The following is a 12,019-nucleotide window of genomic DNA, read 5'->3' as shown; positions in this document are numbered from 1 at the left end:
AAAGAAAAATAATTCTGAACAGAGACGCACACTTTAACAACCTACAAATTGTAACACCGCTCCCGACCAATCACAAATCAAAGTGTATAATTATTTTATTCTAATAACACTGGCATATAATCATGATACAGCAAAACGTATCGAAGACAATGCACATAATAGACATGAATGGATAAAAATTTTCAGAATCATTCATAAGAAGGATGATACAGGTATGTACATACTAAAGTTACAAGTAGAAACACAAAAATGCCTACTTCACGAAACCTTAACCCAGATTTGAATACAAAAAATGAAGCTTACCATAGTACTAATTAATTAAACAATCACAATGAATTTAATACTGAAGTAAAACACATAAAAGTAATCCAGAATCTAAAATCAGCGGTCTGTTCGATTCAGCAGGCGGATGTCAATTGTCAGTCAACAATTGTGCATTGTATTCTCGGTTGTCACAATGTGGGTGACGTAGGAGTCAAGTGTGAGTGGCTAAAAGGACCAGACACGTGAGTGGTGCCGTTAGGACCAGACATTGAGCTCAATAGGACCAGTGTGTTGACCATGTGCTCGTGTGTCTAATGAAAGATGCTTCAGATGCACTCAACCTTCGTTGGTGGGAACGTGGTAAAACTGAGGTTCAATGGAGGTTCAACTTAAAATCCAGATTAATGCAAAGGTTTATGTAACTGATAAGAATAAAATCAACAGTGATGGTAAGAGGATTAATTACATAATCGGAAACGTTGGTTAAGTTTACGACAAGATAGGCGAAAATTAAGTTAATTGATAGTTATTGTGCTCCAAATATAATCAGCATGGTAATTCATAAATAGGAAAAGCTAATTCACTCTAATAAACAATGAGCGATACAAAATATATTGGATTAGAGTTTCAAGGACACAATTGCGTAGCAACAACAAATAACGAGCATTTCTGTGGTACCAGCAACATAACAGATAATATTTACCCGTGATAACGTAGATATTGAAATTAATAATATTATGCTTTAGGAACCACCACATGAACCACCGTCACATTTGATAGACTCGTGGACAAATCGTTATTTTTGCGCCTAGCACACATAACCACCACAATAGGCGCGATTAACAAAACAAAAGGAAACATGGACCGTATCGTGTTTAACTCGACAATCTATAAATATATACTGCTGAGCTTTGCATTGTGACGTCAGAATTATTAGAATTAGCACACGAAAGACAGAATCGGTAGAATTTTGTGCTGAATTGTCAGTTTTATGTGTTGAGTCACGTGCAGTGTAAGTTGATGCAATGTGAAAAACAAGTGCTATTATATGACTACTTTCTGAACAAATGGAACTATTTGGAAAGACTAAAATGTAAATATGGTCTTCATTACCCCAGAAGAAAATTTACAGTAAGTAATAAATGGGGGTAATAAAGGTCTCAAGAAATATTATTAGAGAAAAAACTATAATTAAATGAAACTTAGAGGACGATAAGAATCAAAGAATAACCAGTTTCGTCATAATTACCCCAGAAAACAGAACCAACAATAAACCAATCCATGAATTAAGATTCAAATGAAAATAGTCCAAAAAAACGTACATTCGATATATATTAAGGAATGTTTTCACAGACTTCACACAACACCAAAGGTCAAATAACACGCGAAACACCTGACAAGGTCACCTCAGGACCCCAGGATAGGGTCCCGATAGATCCGTAGTGAACCCGCCATGCGAAACGATTGTCCAATCAAAATGATTGCAGATGACGCGATACCAATATAGGCATCGGATGCAGGAGAAAATGTGGGATGCAAATAACATCCTGCTTTAGCTAAAATTATGGGATCCATCAACTGAAATCTTAGATAGCATTTTGGAAGAGGAAGAACCTTTGAAAATCTCGATGCTGGAAGACACAAATCTAATAGTAGATTAACTTAGATGGTATAGTGGTCAATACATGCCACAGACAATCAATGTTACTTCTCACTCATAGAAGAAAGTCGGATCATCAGTCAACAAATTAAGAGTTTTGGATGCGGTTCAAGAAAAATGTATCATGAATCAAAATGAGACGCGAATCATTCAAATATTATTCATATTGCTGTATTCTTTCATTTCATTTGCTTCTTCTTGGCTAGAGTCTGTCACTTAAAACTTCTAGGCTTTTGTATTCTTTAAGCAAGAATTCTATTTCAAGTTAATTTACGATAGGTATTCACCGATCTGTCTTCCGTATAATAAGCTATGTACTTGCATACTGCAAAGTTACATAATTTCTTCACCGTTGCATTCTAATGCAAGTCAAGGCTACTCTTTACGACCGCAAACGATTCATATTTTAATAAATTATTATAAATGTATGTCTTTATTTATACCTTTTATTACTTCAACGTAATTTTTATCTATTTTCTTGAAGATGCAAGAGTCATACTAGAATCGTACCCACTAGTTTTATAAACGTGAATGGCAATGGTTCGTATATAACATTAAAAAAAAACTACAAAAAGAACATTCAGAGATTTTCAAAGGACCTCCCATTAAATTCAAGTTAAGAGTTACGATGTTTTTTTATTAAAATTCCTTATTTTAATACGTTTCGCAAATAAAGGAAAATTACTGTTTGATGATTTATGCGAATAATTCTTTATCGATGCTATAAATCAGTTATACGGTATACGCATCACTAGACTTTTATTGTTCATATATTTTCCATTGTTTATATTATGTAACGTATGACTAAGGAAACAAAATCATCTGAAAATGTGCTTGTTTTATACATAGAATATACTTAAAATATTTAAATAAATTCAAAAAGATACGATGAGATAAGATTACAGTCAAGAATATACTTTTACACATAGGTACTGAGGAAAACTATTAAACTAACTTAAGTTAAATAAAAACGACTCCCAGAACAAATCAGAGGGAAAAAACTATAAATAATCCTACTATAAAGTCCGTCAGTGTGGAAAATTCAAAAAAATCCTCCCGTTGTAATGTATACGGAACAGTAAGACGACAACCCATCATTTACGAACAATTGCGTCTTGTCAATTGGAAAATTGTCCTACCTTTGGCCAAGGAGACATATAGGAACATTCGAGTGCCATATGAGAAACGTCCAGGCCAATGTGATGGATAAATCTGCTTTGTACGTCATAATGAAATAATAGGGAACCAACATAGATTAGTAAGAATTTAAGAAACTGCTATCATGCTGTATAATGCCTATCTTAGGTATTCTTTAGTTTCCTGCCAGGGCTGCGGGATTGTTCGAAAGAGTTACCACGGCCCTGGTTTACAAAGGGCTCCAGAAGGAACATGATAGGTTTTAGTCAGTAAGAGTCTGACACTCCCTCACGCTGCACCCACAGAGGGAGGTGTCATTAAAATTTGATGATTTCCCACTAAAACAAAAAAAGTCCAATGTTATGAAAATCTTGCAAAATACAAACCATTTCCTCCAAATAAATGGCTTGTTGATACATAAGATTTTGAACGTGAACTTGTCGCTCCAGAAATCGAGTAACACCACAGGAAATCAATAGTTGTATCTAAGTATTTATGAGACCACTTGTCCTATAAATAGCACCAATTCATTTAAGGCAGTCGGTCAGTAGGTTCAATAGAGTTTAAATATAAAATTGATCTTACTGAACTTCAATCATTATTTATCATTTGTATGTCGCCATATTGACATCACTACACGTCTGCATTCCTAGAGAAATTTAAATTGTCCGCATTTAAATAGAAGGCATTAATTTCTATAATAGTTCTACTTTTATTATCAAGGAAAAAGAACATAAGGTTAAGGTTTAAACTTGTAAGGAAATCGATCCTAATGACTTGACGTATACATCGATTGTCTTTTTGTTTAATAAAAAGTTTACTACTCGTGCATAGAAACTTCAGATTTTTCATGACGACACACATTTACCAATTGACTGATTCACGTGTCTGCAGAAACTGAGATATGGTAATCGATGTTTAACAACCTAGGATCAGGTCTAAGAGTCACTGATCCTATCTCGTTAAGACTGAAAGATATTTTAGATTTTATCACGGCGATACAAATTACAAGGATCAACTGCCCAATATACAGTTGAAAATGATAAAGGGAGCTCTGTTTTAAAAACTGCAGCTATGTGTTAAACAAGCAAAGGACAATTACAGTCTGGTCCTTTAAGACCTAAGAATGCAACGTGAGATCTAAATAAAAAACAATAAACAACTGCATCCCATCATCCAAGTACCTTTACGCGTGAGCGTTGTTTACTACAAAAGTCTACCTCCCCTTTACACGTAATTACAAGTACAATTGCAGTTCATTTGACGTGTACAATTGTTTCACGTGACGGACCCCACCCACGGACGGAAGACCACGTGCCATTTGACCATCTATCTGGCTTCCCTCCAAGAGATCACACGGTCACACCCCCTAAGAATGACGTCAGAGACAAAATTAGAATGATTGATGTGGAAAGTGTGATGAGCGATTAAGTAATTGCTGACAGGTGATCGGAAGATAGGCAGATGAAATGTGAATATGCTGAAGATTACACAATGATGATATTGATGACTTTGTAAGTGTGTTACTATTACAGAAAGAATGACCATTGTTGGAAAAGTATTCCCAAGCACGGATTTAAATCGAAGGATCTAGAAGTACCATTAAGTATAATATATAAGTAAGGATTGGAAGGATAATAAGGTGAGAAATCAAATTCGATAATTCCGCTAGAGGTCTTGGGCGTGAACGTGGATGGATACAGTGGAAGAGGACAATAAAAAATCGGTAAAAAAACTTTTAAGTTAAACGGTTTTATCTTATGTGCACTGAAAACTAGAAAATAAAAAAATAGTTACTTACCTGTCAACCTACGTAGGTGGTCCCGGTCATATTAAACTAAAATAAAAACGTGGGGCCCATTAACTATTGCTGTAGTACTTTCTTCTAGAGGTATAATAGGTGTGGATTGCATCGACTTACTATAATCGTAACTGAAGATTTTGACAATCAATAATCAGCCGTAGCGGCTTCACCAGCGAACGCCGAGCTCATGATCTACCAAAGTATAAAGATATGCTTTGCCATAGGTAGGATTTCACAGGGGCCCCACGTTTTTATTTTAGTTTAATATGACCGGGACCACCTACGTAGGTTGACAGGTAAGTAACTATTTTTTTATTTTCTAGTTTTCAGTGCACATAAGATAAAACCGTTTAACTTAAAAGTTTTTTTACCGATTTTTTATTTTCTAGTTTTTAGTATTTAATGAAAATGCGTACCGAATATTCCTCATTCTATCTAATTCATTTAGTGTATCATTATTACACGGTCTCTTACCTGACAATTTATTACAATCTAATTCCTCAATACATAGCCCTTCCAGATACTTTTTTTTTTAACAACCCCAAAAATCATCACATGACCTCTCCTGCTGTGGGTCAGCAGCGGTGAGGGAGTGTCAGACTCTTGACTAGAAACCGTTTTGTTCCGTCGTAGGCCTTTTATGTACCAGGGCCGCGGTAACTCTTTCGAACAATCTCGCAGCCCAGGCAGGCCTTGGCCCTGTTGGGCCCCGCTGGAGTTACTGACAGTTTTCTACTTGTGAAGCCCTTTCATTTGATACCCGTATTGGTGGGATTGATAAAAAATTGTTATCAGCCATTTGGTAGCGGCGGCCATCTTAGATTTCAATTTTGCATAGTAAATTGTATTCTACTTGTTGAGACCTTTCATTTGATACCCATGTTGATGGGATTGATAAAACCTACGTTATCCGCCATTTTATAGCGGCCGCCATCTTGGATTTAATTTTTTATAGTATATTGTATTCTGTTTGTTGAGCCCTTTCATTTGATACCCATATTGATGGGATTGATAAAACCTACGTTATCCGCCATCTTAGATTTCAATTTTGCATAGTAAATTGTATTCTACTTGTTGAGACCTTTCATTTGATACCCATGTTGATGGGATTTATAAAACTTAAGTTATCCGCCATTTTGTAGAGGCCGCCATCTTGGATTTTAATTTTATATAGTACATTGTATTCTACTGGTTGAGAACTTTCATTTGATACCCATATTGATGGGATTGATAAAACCTACGTTATCCGCCATTTTGTAGCGGCCGCCATCTTGGATTTCATTTTTTATAGTAAATTGTATTCTACTTGTTGAGTCCTTTCATTTGATACCCATGTTGATGGGATTTATAAAACCTAAGTTATCCGCCATTTTGTAGAGGCCGCCATCTTGGATTTTAATTTTATATAGTACATTGTATTCTACTGGTTGAGAACTTTCATTTGATACCCATATTGATGGGATTGATAAAACCTACGTTATCCGCCATTTTGTAGCGGCCGCCATCTTGGATTTCAATTTTTTATAGTATATTGTATTCTGCTTGTTGAGCCCTTTCATTTGATACCCATATTGATGGGATTGATAAAATCTACGTTATCCGCCATTTTGTGCCGGCGGCCATATTGGATTTACAATGTTATTGATATTACTATATTGTATTGTCATCGGAATTAAAGGTGTATACAAAATTTCAGATTAATCGGTTGACAGGAAGAGGGTGAAATTTGAATTACTAAATTTGACCCAAGAATGAATAAATAATAAATAAAACAAACGGGGTAAGCTAAATAAAACCGTTTAAAAAGGATGGATTATGTAAAAGTCGAAATGGTTAGAAAGAATGTTAATAGTGTGAGATGACACTAGATAGAAGAGTATTGAAATATAATTGGAAATAAGGGCAGGAGGATGATGATGATGATTACTTTGATAGCAAATAATTTAGAGGACCATTAAGCTCTGATATTTAAAGGGAAGTGTCAACAGCTTCATTTCAAGAGCTGATTGAGTATGTTGTAAGAAATAATTTGTCATAATCAGTCAAGTTGTTAATTTATATCATATTGAGTTTCAGGTTTCTTCGAAATGTTTGATACAGCAGGAAAAAAATATTTATTTGGGGAATTACCCAACTGCTGTTTTAATTGAAGTTTGTGCATTCTATGCTTGTTTTACGATATACAATTTGGTTTGCCGATAAAAATAAATAGAACTAGCTGATTATTGATAACGTACATGGCTTTGTTATTTGCATTAGTCTTGCTACCTACATAATTCAACTCATTGATAAAAAAATAAGGACAATAACAGCAACAGAGAAATATTCAAAAAGGTAACAAGCTGATTAAAGAAAGAACATTTCAATAGAAAGAAATAGCATAACTATGTAAAAATATTTCTTTTTGCTGAGGAGCACGTAAATTAAGTAACAAACAATATAAATACGTCACGTAAACAGTCACATGACGTAAGTAAAACCAATAAACAAAATGCTAATTAAGCTGATCGTGTCAGAAGCACTGTTGTCTTTATCACAAACACTAAAAAGATATTCAGGCACAAAAATAAGACAGAAAATGAAACGACTTGGCAAGGAAAATACGTTGTTTTGGAAAAAACAATCAATTTAAAGGAAAAACAGCATGTTGAAATACAGAATACATTGGTACTCGGCTACATCCGATTAGACTGGAAGCCGACCCCAACATAGTTGAGAGAAAAGGCTCGGAAGATGATGTTGAAATACAGGCTTATTGAAAAGGCAAGTGTCCTTAAAGCGGAGATAGACGGACAGGAAAATCGAAGAAAAGATGGATGGATATTATCTGAGAGATGACATGTATAAGAAAGTAGTAAATGTCAAACTTACAGAGAAGAATGGTAACGGAAAACATATTGCGTCAAATGAGCAGAAAGATGAAGAACACTATTGAATTAGTAGTAATTCCTGTAATGAAAGTAATGATGGAAAGAAATAAATAACTGAGGACAAGGATTAACATTTAAGTGAAACCGGGTGCAGGTAAATGAAAACGCAATCTGTTTACAATAAATCAAACATAAGTACCATTTAAAATACCTTCGATACAATATTTATACTTTTGGCAATCGTTACGGGTGACGTGCGGAATCTTCCACGAGTTTTTTATTTACCATGTTTACTTCTGAAGGATTGAGGAGTTGAGATTTCAGGAGGTAAGGTCGATGACATATTGAAGTTTTTTTTATGTTTTCAGGTTTTAAGTGGCTGGTACTAATTATTTCCTACGTTTTGGGCAAGGAAATTTCTCAATTGTGTTTTGTGATGATGAATTTATTGGGGTATTTGGAAACAATGTTAAGGTACTTTTCGATCTAGGAGTCAGTGAAAAATATACGTAAAATATGTTTTCTAAAATGGTGCATAAAATAAATTGAGTCACAGTTTCTGCGAATAACCAGGCAAATACAGACAGAAAACAAATAAACTCAATAGTTTCGGCAAGATAATGTTAATATTTTTACATGCTCTATTTTTATCCTCACAAACTTGTTAAAGATGTTGACTCATTGTCTCGACAACGAATACCTAACCATTCTTTATCGAGACGATATCATTATAGAAAAAATTATCATCCTTAAATAGTGAATCTGTAGGGTTTTCAAACAAAAGCTTGGTTATAAAAAATATAAAATATAAAAAGCCTTTTATTCTTTGCTACACATAACAAATTTATACTTAAAAGCTAAGTTATTAACTACTAAATCGATTCAAATGAAATTGTAACACAGATAGAGTCTACTAGAGCCAAGGACATTTCTTACACGGTTGAGGAAGGAGCATTCTTACGAGACGTGGGTGAACACATATCTCATCATATCTGGTAATTAATATAGGTGAAGTTAAGGTGATGGTTGAAAATAATGTCAACCTACATTTAGTTTTCACAATGTATCTATTAGTGGAGAACCTTGTCGCCTACAGTAAGTTTCTGAGCGTTAATTACTACGACTTTTTGGCAGAAACATTTGTACTAAAAACTTATATAATATTGTCTTAAAATAGTTCATAATATGTTTTGTGTAAATAAATGGTTGCTAAATCGTAACATTTGTTACCCAACGTTCCCAAAGTAGTTTAGGGTTAGTAGGTACATCTAAGACTTATTATTGCTACCTATTTCAAAGTCTCCCCTTCTACTGTCTTCAGGGTCTACCTTAATTTAAATTTCATCTCAATCGATTCAGCCGCTTTAGGGTTCTAACTTCTAAGTTATCTGTAGTATTTACTAAACAAACTCTTACCATTTTTATCCTGGTAAAGCAAGTACTAATGCCTTCGAAACGTGACATCAAAGCCACGCTAAATTACTAATTTAACTAGTAGTAAAAGAAGGCGTGTCTACAAAATAAACATTGGCAGTCACTGATACACTCACTATCATGTGAACTGTGACGTCACATGTAAGATTCTGGTATTTTGAACTTCACCTTTGATATACGGTCTAAAGTTATCAGCTCTTACTCAAAGGTTAAAGATAATAATTAATTTATTACTAATTATTAATTGCGGAAAAGTTTCACTGAGTTTTTAGAATGTTGTTTGGACTTTGTTCCTTAGGGTCAGAATGCATCGGGTTACTTGAAAACATGTTGTTAGAATAGTGGACTTTGGCCCGAAGACATTTGTAAAGAAAATCCTACTTTAATTTCTATTATTACTGATAATACCCGTTTTCTGAGCACCCTTATCGGTAGTTAATCTTTCATTTTTAAGGGAAAATTATACCAACTAATATTATAAAGCAGAAGAGTTAGTTTGAACGCACTATTTCAAAGAGTTATCAGATTTTGGAAAAATATTGTAGAAGCGTAGAATTTGGGTATATTAAATTCCTTTTAAAAGATATGTTAATTTGATACTTCTTTAATTATGTTAAGGTGTCAAAAACTAACGATTGACGAATTGTATCAAAGCCAAGGTTTTAGAACAAACACCTTTTAATTTACTTTCAACATTCGAGGTTGAGTATTTGCAATAAAGTATGTTCGCATTTCTGTAAGGAGGTCACTGTTGTTAGTAGGTACCTACAAATACTTTTAGAAATAAATAAATTAGGTTTTGTCGAAAATAAATGTCATCCATTTTCCATACCTACTAGAAGTTTGTTTTCATCCTAATTCCTACACCATTTTAAAAGCGTTAATTATATTATATCTACATAAATATAAACTAATCATAAAAGGAGCAATTTCTGAAAGGACCATTTGTAAAAGGACAATGCCAGGGTCTGGGCTCAAAGTTTGCCCAGCAGTGGGAGTAGTTCCAGCTGGTTCCATAGTGCACTCTGAACACGAAATCCAAATATTTTTGAAATCGGTCCCAGAGGTCCCGAAAAAAAACCGGTTCAAATGTTCTCCATAGATAGTCACTTAACAAAGCCTGAGCCATTTGCCCAGCAGTGAAAGTGGTCGAAATAGGTTCTTTACTGCACTGTTAACACGAAATCCAAATATTTTGGAAATCGGTCCCAGAGGTCCCGAGAAAAACCGGTTCTAATGTTAAACTTGAACAGTCACTTTATAAAGCCCAAGCCATTTGCCCAGTAGTGGGAATGGTTAGAATAGGTTCTTTACTTCACTGTTAACACGAAATCTAAATATTTTGGAAATCGGTCCCAGAGGTCCCGAGAAAAACCGGTTCTAATGTTAAACTTGAACAGTCACTTTATAAAGCCCAAGCCATTTGCCCAGTAGTGGGAATGGTTAGAATAGGTTCTTTACTTCACTGTTAACACGAAATCCAAATATTTTGGAAATTGGTCCCAGAGGTCCCGAAAAAAACCGGTTCAAATGTTCTCCATAGATAGTCACTTAACAAAGCCTGAGCCATTTGCCCAGCAGTGAAAGTGGTCGAAATAGGTTCTTTACTGCACTGTTAACACGAAATCCAAATATTTTGGAAATCGGTCCCAGAGGTCCCGAAAAAAAACCGGTTCTAATGTTAAACTTGAACAGTCACTTTATAAAGCCCAAGCCATTTGCCCAGTAGTGGGAATGGTTAAGATAGGTTCTTTACTTCACTCTTAAGACGGAATCCAAATATTTTTTAAATCGGTCCCAGAGGTCCCGAGAAAAACCGGTTCTAATGTTAGCCAGCCATTGTTAGCAAGCCATTTTAAGCAGCCACAAACCTAACAACCTCTTTTCTTGAAATAATATTCAGATAGTTAGTGGTTTCACTGTTAACAGGAAAAAAAAAAAAATTAAAAAGTAACTGTTGTTTCTCTTGCTTTTCAGTCTCTATCTACCACAATCAGTCCTAAGTTCGTGTAGCGTCATGCAATTAATATCCGTAATGGCAATGGAAAAATCTTATCAAGACAAATAAAATAAGCTCGAACACGAGGTAGTAAATAGATACCGTTGAGGAGTTCCCTCGTCTCACTGTCGTCTCCACCGTCAGGTCAGGTCTTAACCTCCACTGTTTTGTGGTGTCGGAGACATATACCCAAATGACAAGTTTTTATTCGATATGTGCTTACAATTTCCGAGATTTCCCTATTGTTTTAAGGTTTCTATCACCAGACCCTGGACCGAATAACAAAGGAACCATTTGGAAAGTAAATTCTTTCAAACAATAAAATGATTGTTTAAATCGGTTGGTAAACGACGGAGTTATGCACGTACTTACGTAAAAAGAATACAAACGAACTGAGAAAATCCTCCATTTTTAGAAGTCGGTAAAAAAAAAATCTCGTTCAATACCTCGTATTTATCGATTAATATTATAATGCATTTCAATTAAGGTAATAAAAGTGGAATAGTTAAGAGTTCGTAAGCATATTTTTCGTAATATTGAATAAGAGTCAAACCAGTTTTTCTCAGGACTCCTGGGATAGATTTCGAAATATTTCGGTCTGGGACCTATAAGCCTATGGAACATAATACACTATGCAGTTACTGTGGGCAACTCTTGAGCCCAACTTCCATACAAAGAATAGCATTGTCCTTTAAATTTAGAACGACGCACTGGCTTAATATGTCATCCTACAAAAAAAGTCAAGAAAAAATTTGACAGATGACAGATGGCCATAGACAAAGACCATGCAGGTAGAACGTGGTCGTAATACCAAAATTTGAGGTTCAATGACCCTATCGTTAATTTTGAGT

General features: G+C 34.8%; 1 protein-coding gene across 8 annotated transcripts in view; it reads right to left on the bottom strand.

Moving 5' to 3' along the window:
* The window catches only part of LOC124642805 (trehalase-like), a 71,381-nt gene that overhangs the window by 28,492 nt on the left and 30,870 nt on the right, over positions 1–12,019 (bottom strand). The window contains exon 1 of one of the 8 annotated variants that reach the window (XM_047181463.1): positions 304–427. The exons of the other annotated variants lie outside the window; for them this stretch is intronic. The gene's annotated coding sequence lies outside the window, so the exon portion shown is untranslated. Of the gene's footprint in view, positions 1–303; positions 428–12,019 lie in introns of those variants that run through there. 8 annotated transcript variants of the gene reach the window in all.

This window comes from Helicoverpa zea, chromosome 25, assembly GCF_022581195.2.
Source record: "Helicoverpa zea isolate HzStark_Cry1AcR chromosome 25, ilHelZeax1.1, whole genome shotgun sequence".
Lineage (NCBI taxonomy): Eukaryota > Metazoa > Arthropoda > Insecta > Lepidoptera > Noctuidae > Helicoverpa > Helicoverpa zea.
The sequence above is the reverse complement of the archived record's forward strand: the minus strand, read 5'-3'. Positions and strand labels throughout refer to the sequence as shown.